The sequence below is a fragment of the Cupressus sempervirens genome, chromosome 6 (assembly GCF_028749045.1).
Source record: "Cupressus sempervirens isolate cs-2001-9-10 chromosome 6, ASM2874904v1, whole genome shotgun sequence".
Taxonomy (NCBI): Eukaryota; Viridiplantae; Streptophyta; class Pinopsida; order Cupressales; family Cupressaceae; genus Cupressus; species Cupressus sempervirens.
The window spans coordinates 267,456,015-267,468,839 of NC_143123.1; positions in this window are offsets into that span (position 1 = coordinate 267,456,015).

The following is a 12,825-nucleotide window of genomic DNA, read 5'->3' on the forward strand; positions in this document are numbered from 1 at the left end:
CAATCATCCAAATGTTTTGACAAAGAAATATCTCTTCCTGAAATTGAAACCAAAAGAGTAGTTAGTAAGATATGTCAAGATAAAATATTAAGTGCACCTTACGCCCCTAGACTGACACAACATTGAAAGTAAATACGCGACTGAAAGCAAACACACAATCGAAAGGAAACACACTTGAAAAAAATAAACACACTCGCAAAAATAAAATCTAACTAATTTTGTTTATTCATTCATTTATTTATTTATTTTTTGGATCTTCTAGGATTCAAAATAATGTTTTAGAAATATCCCATTGACTAGCAATGAAACTAATTCCCCCTGTAAGGAACTGAGCCTAAAAGTATTTTCTTTGAGAATTTATATGATTTGATAAGGGCCAATCCACAAGCATTGAAACTTGGTATGGTTGCCTTTCTTTTCTCTCACCTTATCCCAAAGTAGAACAAGGTTGGAAATCTTGAAGGATTTTTTTGTGGTCCTCTTGTCGAACCATCTTTTCATGATAGCTTGATGTTTAGCCATGTACTCCAATACAACTATCTATTTCTTGTCTATCTCTAAAAGATTCATCAATCTGATATGTACTTTTTTGACATCTTCAACACACCCACTCATGAATTTCAAAATAGGAATCTTGAGTTTGAGCAAGAATACTAGTTCTTGTCCATATACAAGCAAATATGGAGAAGTTCCCAAAGAATTCTTGATGCTTACTCAATCCTTCTATAGTGTGTATTTGAGTTGTGTATGCCAATCTTTAGGATTCTCCTTCAATAACTGTATTATTACTGTGATCAAGTTTTTGTTTCTAGATTTGGCTACCCCATTTCCTTGTGGGTAATAATTCAAAAAGAACTTGATAACAACCTAATTTTTGAATGCCCATTACATCTAGAATACTGATACAAAAGCTGATCTATTATCACACACTAAAGTGAATGGCATCCCAAATCTAGTACCAATGTGTTCTTCCAAGAAGTTCATTACCACTTTAGCAATGCAATTTTTGAAAGTTTCTACTTCTATCTATCACGTGCAATAATCTATGGTTGTGAGAATATAAGTGTGTCTAATAAATTATGGTCGATTGACTAGACCAATGAAATCCTACCCCCACTTTGCAAAGGGGCATACCTCATAGACTGGTTATAATGGCATTATTGGGTGTCTTTCTCTGTTAGCACTAGTTTGATAAACATGACAAGAACACACGTGTTCAAAAGTGTCCTTGAATATCATGGGCTAAAAAAACCTGATCTTAAAATCATATGTGCAGTCGCTTCTGCTAAACCATTTCTTGTACCATACTTATCATGAAATTTTTCTATAACTTCATTCACTTCATCATGCCCTAAGCATTTTAGGTAGATCCCTTCATAGTTCCTTTTATATAACTTGTTATCATTCAACATATATGATTCATGCTTAACTTCATTTTAAGTCCTCTATATTGTGAACTATTCATCCAGCTGGGGCATTGATTTTGTAGAAGATAGTAAACAATATCCTTGTACCAGACATCCATCACTACTCCTTGACCATTGTCAACTTGAGATAATATCATTTTCTTTTGATATTTTGTATTTATTTCATTCTCAAACTTAAATTTCTTTTCATCACCAATTTGGTTATCAACTATCATTCTTGATAATCCTTGACCCCTAACTAATCTCATGGGTTGGATCTGTAGATCAAATTCTTGCAATATCACCATCCATTTACCTCATCTTTCATCAAGTTCAATTTGTAGAAATAATGTCTTTACTACTAGATTAGGTACAATAGCATACACCTTGCTCCTTAGTATATAATGGCAGAACTTCTTTACTGCTTTACTCAAGGAAAAATATTTTTTATCAAGGTTGGAAGAGTTCAACTCAACATTTCTTAGAGGGTAGCTCATAAAAGCAATAGGTCTTCATCCTCCTTCTCCTTCTTTTGGTTAAGACCCCAATGCATGAATATTCTGAAGTAAAGGATGAATATATCTTAAATGGAACCTCGTAGTTAGGACTTACCAATACTAGAGTTGTGAAAATGGCTAATTTGATATCTTCAAATGATTTCTTTACATTAGGAACCCATTCTATTTTAGCCCTCTTTTTGAGTAAATCATTAAGGGGATGCACTATCTTTTCAAATTTGCTTATGAATATTCGCACAAAATTTATCTTTCCAAAGAAAGACTTGAGTTCCTTTCGACTATTAGGGGGTGATAACTTCAAAATGGCTTCAACTCTATCAAGATCAATGGAGATGCCAACTTCAGAAATAACGTGACCCCAAATGAACATTTCTTGGGATTGAGAGATATGCCATATTTGTGACACCTATTGAATACCTGTCTTAGATTGGCAATGTGAGTAGTTCAACCCTTTAAAAATATAGTGAAGTCATCCATATAGATAACTATACATTTATTAATCAATCCCTTAAAAGGTTCATCTACAGCTTGCTAAAATGTAGTCCTTGCATTGATCAATCCAAATGGAATTCTCCTATAGGTAAATGTTCCCTATTTGGTTGTAAAGGTTGTCTTTAGCCTACATTCTTCTTCTATCATTACCTAATTATATCTTGAATATCCATCCAAGAAAGACATTATTTTTGAGCCATTGACAATTTGTAAGACCTCATCCAATGAGGGTAATGAGTAGTTGTCCTTTTGAGATGCCAGGTTCAAATTATGAAAATCTATGCAAAGTTGAATCTTCCCATTATTCTTTTGTATCAGAACTAAATTAGCCACCCATGTCGAGTGATGCAAAAGGAAAATAATCTTAGCATCCAATAACTTCTTGACTTCCTTCATTATTAAAGTTTCAAGGATAGGATTGATGGGTCTTTTCCTTTATTAGAAAGGTTTGGCATTAGGTTTGAGTGGAATATTAGGTGTAGTAATCTAAGGATCATATGTCTTCAGTTCTTCATAGCTCCAAGCAATCACATCCTTATATTCTATAAGCAATTTGAGCATGTCTTTCCTTTCCTCTGGACTGCATGCTTTCCCAATTATTACCATCTTGGGATCATCTTCCATTCCTAAATTTATGAATCACATTCCTCAGTCCCCTTCTCTTTAGTGATTCTTTTATTAAATTTTGATTCATCAAATCAAAAATATATTCCAACTTGATCATCCCCTTAGGAATAGTATTAGTTTTTAGGTTTAGAATTCCATCTTCATCTTGAGTTGCACTATCCTTAGGTGCATCATCTGGAGTGTCATCTATCTCTTTCCCCTTAAAGTGGTTGTTGCACATAATAAATTCAAGAATATGTTGATCATCGTGAAAGACTTGAAAGTTTGTGATATTTTCAGGAATAGACAGAGCAACAACTAATTTGACTAAAAATTGTTTTAATTTTGTTCTTTCAACTAGTTATAATGCACTTGTTGAAATAGTGAGGGCATCTTCTACCATGTTTTTCCTTCTCAAAATGGACTTTATGTTCAAAGCTTCAAAATCATCGAGTAGATCCCATACCCTTTTCCCATAAGCAAGCAACCTCTTATCATTATAGAAATATAATGATTTCACTTTTCAGATAACCAATTGAGAATCTCCTTTGACTATGAGAGTTGTAAGTCCTTTCTCAAGCACAAAAAGAAGTCCTCAAATTAATGCTTCATATTCCACAACATTGTTAGTACATCTAAATTACAACCGATATGCTGCATAGAAAGACTTACCTTTTGGACTAATCAACTCAATACCTACACTGGCTCCTGATTTTCATTTGGAACCGTCAAAGTGAAGTGTCCTAATTGGGATTTCCTTGGGTTTTCTAACCTTATGCTTGTTTGTTCTAAATTTTTCTTTTACCTAAGCTTGGAAGGATTGTCTCTTGGGTATCCACTATTATATTTCACAGGGTGGGCTTATTGATTTTCCATTGTCATTCTTTGAAACTGGGAGTGTATGTTTTTCTTATTTATCTTGAATTTCATCTATTAATTCTTTGATTTCTTCCACTTTGGGTTTAGGATGGATGACTACCAAAGTTCATCCCTAGCCTTTTATGTACCATCTTCTTCCTTTTACTTTGATCATTCTGGGTGGAGAAGAAGATAAACTTCCACCATCTGAAGAGGTATCATTATATGATGCATTTAGATCTTTAGTTTCTTCTTCAATCTCTTCAACAATGTCAGACATGTTTGTAAGACTTTGGTTTTTTTTTGGGTTCATTTTAGGGATTATTGACTTTCTTTACTCCAATCATTTGTGTTAACACCTTAGTACCTACTTCTTGACATGATGAACATTCAAACTCTGAATGGCTAACTAGAGGAGGATATTAGTGTTAGTTACTTCTCCTAGACATTGTAAATTAGCCATCATATGGCCTATGAATTATGTTACAACCTCATCTTTTGGGGTCAAAATCATGGAATCGATATCTTGATCATCTAATATTTTTGTTAAAGTCATATTGAAAACCATTACCTTGTAGGACCATAAATCTATATGTAAGAAGGCTACCTCATTAGGAGTATTATATTCTATAATCATCTTTTTTAACTTTGGCTCTGCAACTATTTTGATTTGATTGTTTAGACCTTTCCATGGTAACCAAACCTAGATGAAATCCATGTAAAAATATCTCCTTAGGCACTTCATCCATTCTCTACTTAGGAGTAATCCATGTGTTTCTAGGAAATCAACAACATGTATATCAATAACATCTTGAATTTGTGGGTTGATTGTTAACTATATCTGCACATTTTTTAGTATGCCTATGACCTTCACCTTTGTTTTGTCCAACTATATCACTATTTGGTTGGTAGGATGAGGGATGACTCCTAACTTTTTTGGTATGGATAATTTCATGACATTACATGAAGCTCCTGAATCAATAAGGCAATTGTGAAGATTTTTCCCATATATTTTGATGCTGAGCAAAAATGGGGGCACTTCAACCTTGTCTTTAAACATAGTGGGCAATGCCTCTACAACATTAACTTGTTGTGATACTACCTTTTGAGGAGTAGTATTCCTATTGTAAGAGGTCTTTTTATGATCCAGAGTCTACATAAGTGCTTCTCAATTTTGTGGATAATTTTGCAACATGTCAAACATGGATATGGTGGCCTTTATTCATTTTAGGTCTTCTATGGCACTATACTTTTTAGTAGACCAAGTAGGGTTTTTCAATATTTTTGGTACATTTCCTTGGTTCTAATTTCTTTGTCCTCCATATGGTGGTTTAATTGGTGCCAGATTATTACTCACTCTTTGGTTGGGAGGAGTTGGTTGTAATGCTGGGGGAATTCCATCTGTTAGAGGTTCCTTTCTACTTCTCAAGTTGTACATATTCTAATTGTCACTGCAAAAAGAAAACATCTCTTCATGCTGAAGATTAGGTTCTTGGCTAAATGTAAATGAGAATTCTTCATTGACTAGTTGCTCCACCTGTATACTTTGTGCAGAATCATAGGATTCTAATAACATAGCATTAAATTACACAGGGGGAACATTCTTGTTTACATATGAATTTTGAGTCATTTCTTTATTTCCATAATAATATGAACCATCATTGTTAGATGCATTTTGACCATTGTCATATGGATTGATATATGTGCACTAAACATTACTGTTGTTATTGTTTGCAGGAATGCCTCCATTATTCAGACGGGTATTCCACTGTTAGTTCTATCTTTGGAAGCCATTATTATGATTAGTAGGATTGAAATTGTTCCCTCCATTATTGTTTCCTGTATTGTTGTTCCCACTGAAGTTCCTATTATAATTTTGACCATAATTACTGTTGTAAGGATCAACATTGTTCCTTTGAAAACTATTATTCTACCCCTGTGATAACCTTAGACAAGTCCACTCATTGTTCATTTGTGATAGTCTTTTTCATTTGACCAAATTTGGAAATAAAGCTATTGTCTGCTTTAGCGGGCACTACTGCCTTTTGTTCAAAGAAAGTAGTTTTCAAAGGTTCATACCCTGGATATGTTAGAGCGAGGTTTTGCAAAGCAGGTGCCTATTGTAATGGAAAGGGATTCATAGGTATGAATTGACTAGGCATCATAGGTACTCTAATAGGGTATGTTGGTATTGTCATGATAGCTTGAGCTAGAAGCATCAATCCTCCTCCATTAGGATTGGCTTACTTAGTAAAATTTATTGCTTCAACGAAGACATTTTCCAATGTATCAATATTAGTTGCAGGAAGTCTTCTCAAAAAGATAGTAGTAAGAGGTTCTATAGTATTTAAGTAAATTTGAATAGATGCTTCAACTTGTATAGCATATGGTGTTTCCAATTTGTGATATGCCATATGAAAGTGATGATTGGAGTGCAAAATTATCTCAGTTGGGTCCCTTTTGATTGATAAAAATTATTGATGTATCACCGATGGGTTGATAAAACTTTTGAATTTCTCTAAGAAATTTGTTTTGAAGGTATCCCAATCTCCAATACATCCAAGTAGAAAATTGACATACTAATTATAGGCAACTTCTCCCAAAGAATAAGGGAATAAATGAAAGACCACATACTCATTGGAAATCTATTTTTAGTTGCAAATTTATTTGAACACTTTGATGTGGTCTTTGACAATTCGTGTTTCTCCATAAATGAACCTTGGGCAAAATTTCTCAGGATTCTTAGGGAGGTCATGGAGTGCACCTCTCAAGTTGATTGCTGAGTCTACAACATTTGCAAAAAAGGCCATTGGAAGATTTGGTGGACCCAAGGGTGGTTGTTGTGGAGGTGGAGTTGAAGAAGATGATGAAATGTTGAAGGGAAGTGGTTGAATTCGAGGTGTTCCTTTATCACTGTGAGGCTTACAAAATTGGTTAAGCTTGAGAAACTCGAGTGCACTTGGGGAAGATCTCAAAGCTTACTAAAATGGGGATTTTGGATCAAGATCCTCTAGTTTTCATCAATTTTGGAAAAAGTGCACCTTTATAGAAGTACACTTTCTCACATATAAGGCGCAACTCATAATTTAGCACAACAACACACCTAAATTTTTTGAGAAACTTAGAAAACTTTTGAACTTTTTAAAAATGAAAATTTTTTAAACTTTGGTAGACTGTCCATCTATTCCAAAAATCAAAATGGTGGCACTCCTTATAGTGCCACTTCTGTTGAGATGTCGTTATGCACGATGCTAAATGACAAGAATTCTTTTGAACTCCTCTCTTGAAAAATAAATCTTGTGAATCAACTCCAAGGTTTTGGGTGATCTGTAGAATCTAGTTCGAATGATTTTGGATGAGATGTAGAATCTGCTCACTGCTTCAAAATAAACACACAAAAGAACTATGTTTTTGTATTTTTTTGTATTTTATATGAATACAATCTAATAATGAAACTAATACAAATTCCTAAATTAATAGGGGGTTAGTAAAGAAAATTACAAGAACTTTAAAGACAATAATGTGAAAGTAAAATCCTAATGGACATAAGCTATGAAAACAATGCATCTATGAGTTAAGCTTTTAGAGAAATCAATGGGTAGCCAATGAAAATAGGAGTTGTGCTTCCTTGATTCCACTGATGCAATCATCAATGGGAAACCTAATAATTGTATGATGTTTCATTATTCATCAAATTACAAGGCCGCAAAAAGTGTGCTCATGCAAGACAAAGAGTTATGCAGGAACAACTGGCGATTTCTTCTCAAGCTAGATACATTAGTGGAATTTGTTAAACTGTAGCAAAAGCCAGAATTAAAAGAGATCGCACAACCAGAAATTATGTAATAAAATTTTAGTTTGATCAAAATTCCATGAACATACATTCACAAAAACATATAACACAAGAATCACTACACTACAAATGCGAGCACCAAAAGCATAATATTATTGCAAAATAATGATGGCCCTAATTCCATATTACAATCCTGTATTTATAAGAAATCATCTCCTCAATTTTTGTTCAGAGTGAGAGATATCTTCATGCGATAATATTCTTTTAATTTAATAAAACAAACTAATTATGTTCATAGTTAAAGAAAAAATAAATGAATTACCCCTAAACTTAAATCACATAAAACCCTAAAAGTTAGATGCCTCACAAATACCCCATTATCCTTAAAAAAAACATATTGGTGCACCTAATAGGTGTTCCTGTTGTGTATTTTTTTAAACCACATTCTCATATATTAGGTGTGCACTAGTGCACCTATTTTCTTTTTTGATTTTGTTTCTTTTTATGTGTTTTTGGGGGGTATAGGATTGGGTGTACACTAGAGCACCAAGTTAGGTGCGCCAGTGTGCACCTTGTCCCTTTTTGAAGGTTTTTATGAAGATTCAATGCATTTTTCAAAGGGGGAGGTGAAAAAAAATGGTTTGCATCAATGCACCCAAAGAGGTGCATTGATGTCCACCATTTTTGGTGTTTTGTTTTGTATGTTAGTGGAGCAAGGAGGGAAGATAGGGAAGTTCGCAACCTACCAGGTGCATAGCTGCAAAGAGAGTGGGTGCGAGAAGAAGACCGGAGTGAAAGGAATCACAAGTGACCAAAAATAAACCAAAAGAGAAGGTGAGAAAGGAGGGGATGCCCTCCCTTAAATAGATTATGCACACCTTTGGTGTAGCTATGCAACTGTACAACTACACATTTTTAAAAATTTCCTCCTTTTTGGGTGCACTAGTGTACCTCATGTGGTGTGCTTAGTGTACCAAAACTTTCAATACTTAGCCTTTTTATTGAATTTTTGATTGATTTTGATCTTTGAACTTTTTGACAAGACTCGAACATAAGGTAGGGGTTCATGGGGAACTTCAAGATGACCAAGATCCCAATTTTAGGAGTCCAAAAACCTTTGAAAAGTAGTGGGTCCCCATTTTTTGATAGGAAATGGGGCATGTGTTGTGTAACCACAACATGAAGTAATTTCCCTCTTACCACTTTTTGATGGGACATGTTCTATTTTATCTATTTTTTGCTCCTCCATAACATTTGATAATTCATCTTCATCTTTCTAGTCTTCTTCAGGTTGTGGGGCCACCTTCTCTTGTTCTTCTATGCTTTAATCTGATTCTTTAGCATCTACAACAAGAAACTAATTATCTATTTTCTCAACCACTTTTGTTATTATATCTTTGACTCGTGTTTTTTGAGGGCTTGTCTCACCTATCTCTATTATCTTGGATTCAATTTCTTGAGATACTTGTGAACTCAATTCTTTTTCTTTCTCATCAATCCTTTGAATATCTTTGTCAACAAACTTTAGTTCTTTAGTAGCTATTGATTTTTCTAGTAGTTTTCCATCTATTGCTATCTATAAAGATTCTATTGTTGATATATACCTGGACACCTCTTCACCATATACTAAATCATCAGGCCAGTCATAACTAATGGTTTCTTTCTCTTTTTTAGAAATATCTCACCATTCATTTTAAATACTTTTAGCCTTAGAGATAATTTTTTTATAAAATCTTCTAGCCTCTATTAAGTCTAATACAACATCTATAAATAAATCATTGTCATCATTAATTATTAGCTTTCTTATTTTATCATTTAACGGGGTCAAAATGTCATCGTCCTAGTTTGTTAATGTTTTTAGCTCATGTCCCTTTATGAAAAATCAAGGATAGAAAGTGAACTTTTTGTTCTAACATCTAGAGATGCATGACCCAATATATGTTTGTAGTAACTCCCTTTTTGTATCAAATTCTAATAAGCCAATCACTTATCATTTGTTTCCTTAGTATAATAGTCACCATTCTTTTTATCAACTATATTAAAACATATCTTAGTCATTGTCTTCTCTCTTCCTACCCATTTACTTATGATTTCTCTCAATTTATTGTCATCATTACTAGGAACTTTGATAACAAAGAGAAATTGGGTCACCATGTGATGTAATCTCCTAGTATGAATATCATAAACAAAGAACAACATTACCTCCCTTATTTTGTGCTCATATCTATTCCATGCTTCTATTTGCATGACCTTAAGCCTAGCCTTTTCTTCCTTCATATCCTCCTTAGCAGTATCTTCTTGATCCAAATGAGTGTCAAGAATTTTAACTATAGGACTAGTTGGTGGTGGAGGAGTTGGTAAAGATGCAATGATTCTCTAGAACAACTCCCCCACTTTTGATATTCTAACTCTCTAACCTTTATATTGAGAAAGATCATTTCATAGTCTTAGTCTCTTCTTTATTTATTCATTATAGGCTATTATAACTTGTTCATATTTCACATGTAATTCCTGCATTAATTTCTTTTCTTTCCTTGCAATAGCCAGTCTAAGATTAATAGTTCCAACATTCATCTCAACAACCTCATCACTTGGAGTATCTTCTACTCTTTTTACAATCAAGTTACCTATTACATCTAAATCACTAGGCTTTGAGGAGAGGGACCTATTCCATTTTTTTAATGATCAAATCACTAGGCAACATGGTCTTCACTATATTTGACATCTCCTAATACTCTTTATTTATTTTCTTCAATATTCATTCCTTTTCTTACTGCATCAAAAACTATAGCATCAACAATATTCCAATTGGGAATGAGTTTCACTCCAGCTCTTCTAATCATTCCTCTTCCTTCCTCTAGAGTTATTATATTAAACTCTTTCATCATTTTATCCTTGATCTCATCTTGTATAACATGGTCTTCTTTACTTTGTTGCCCTATTTTTCTTTTTTGACACCTCTCCTTAAAATTTGCAATATTGGCTCTCCATCAAAATTGATAAAAATCCCTAACTTGATGAAACTATCATCTTATTCAATCATAGGATCTAACTCTTTCCACTTAAAATAAGCTATATTCAGCTCCAAGTTGGGTACATGGGTTTTTTTACAAATTTCCTTCTTCTAACTCAACTGAAGTAATAAAGATTCCAATTTGACTTCCAAATTGCTCCATTTGTTCAATTGTGATCTATTTATCTCCCAAGTGAAGGGGTGACTAAGATGGTGTATAAATTGGCCCTTGAGTGATGGATTCTTCTCCAATTCTTTGCCTCTTAGGTACTTGCTTTGATGGCCTTTCTTCAACCTAAGATCTCTTGTGAGCTGTGGTAACAAGTACATCTGCCTCTATTTTTTTCTTTTCCCTTATTGTCAATGTGCTCTCCCATCTTGATTACACTATAACCAGACCTTTTTTGAATAATATACTACCCTAGATCTAAAAAGGAGTGAAAGATAGTCTCCTCATGATCTCTCTTGATTAATCAAGGTAAGTTCTGATGAGAATAGACTTCTTCTCATTGAGAGTATCTGTTATTTTTGCCAAGAAGTTCATTAACTTATTTACTTTATCAACTATTGTTTTAGCATTTGATAATGGGTTGTAATTTTTCTCAAAATAATTCAAAAATTCCAAAACTCTGGAATAAAGTCTCCATTTTTCTTTTTTCACTTCTTTCTCTTGTAAGGAAAACTCATTCCTTATGACATCTTTAAGGTAGTATAAAATATGTTTATGTTTCCATGTGGGGAAAATAATCTTCTCTTTGAGAACTATTTTTTGCAAAGTTGCAGCCAATCTTAGATGTTATCATATCACAAGTCCAATTTTCTTTGTCATATAAACCCTTAGCCACAATCAACCTTGGATTAATAGGAATCAATTTTTTCATCTCTACTATGTCATTAGTTGACTCATTCAACTATTCAAAAAAATCATCATGGATATTTCTTTATTGACAATCTTTTTTCCTAGAAAACCCATTTTTTGAAAGCATTATGAAAAGACAAAGATAACTATCAAAATTCTTCAAGGGGAATAAACATAATTTACTGGGATCAAATTATTCAACTCCTTGTTGTAGTGATTCATGATTTATCTTTTGTATAGACCTCAACTTCTACTAGCATTGTATTCTGGCTCTTCAATAATTTCTTTTCAAAATGCAAATGAAATTTTTCCTTTATATTTTCTACATCAATTTGCATGAGAGGCCTTCAATTTTTATAAATTCTTTACAGGGAGTGTGTATGCATGTTAAGCCTCAAAAAATCAAAAAAATATTCTTGATTTGCAAAAATCTGATAAATGTGATTTAATTTAGTTGTTGACTCACATTTTTCCTCTTGACCGAGTAGTCAAACCAATCACGTTGTGACATTTGAAATCCTTCCATCTTATTAACATCCTTTGTCACTATAATTAAAAATCTTACATCTTTCTATAATGACATAATGCAACCCTGGATTGATTTTTGATTTGACGACTATGAATGAAGTACAATCTTAATTTTCCTTGGGTGGGCCACACATTCCACATGTCACACAGTATCTATCTCACTTTGGTTAAAGCTCGTGTATTTTAGAACAATGATATAGTAGAAACTATATATTTAATCTTAATCTAATGGCTAAGAAGATATTATACTTGCTAAACTACATTGGCTCCATAGGGACACATGTTGACCCATAACTATGTTGCCTTGGGTAACAAACCTACAACTTTTTGTTGTGACATAATGATAACTATCGATATTCATCTTGATCAATGATTGAGATTATTCATTTTTATTATTGTGTTTGGTTAGTTGATACTCAAACTAGTCCCACCTATTCCATGTGCCATACTTTTGTTATGTCAACAAGAATAAAAACCTTGCAACTCTCCATAATGACATAGCAATGACCATTGATCTTGAGGAGATCTACACTCTAACAATTGTGTGGTCCCACTAACAAGTATCATGATTTCGTTATGTCACCTTTCTTAAAACTCACACAACTTTATATAGTGACATAGCGAGAAATATTGATCCAAATGAGATATGATGGCTAAAATTGCATCTTCTAATTGCTACATCCCCTTGGTCTGACATGACAGGTGTCAGCTTGTTTTTTATTTGGAAAACAGGTTTTACAGGGATCCTGAAA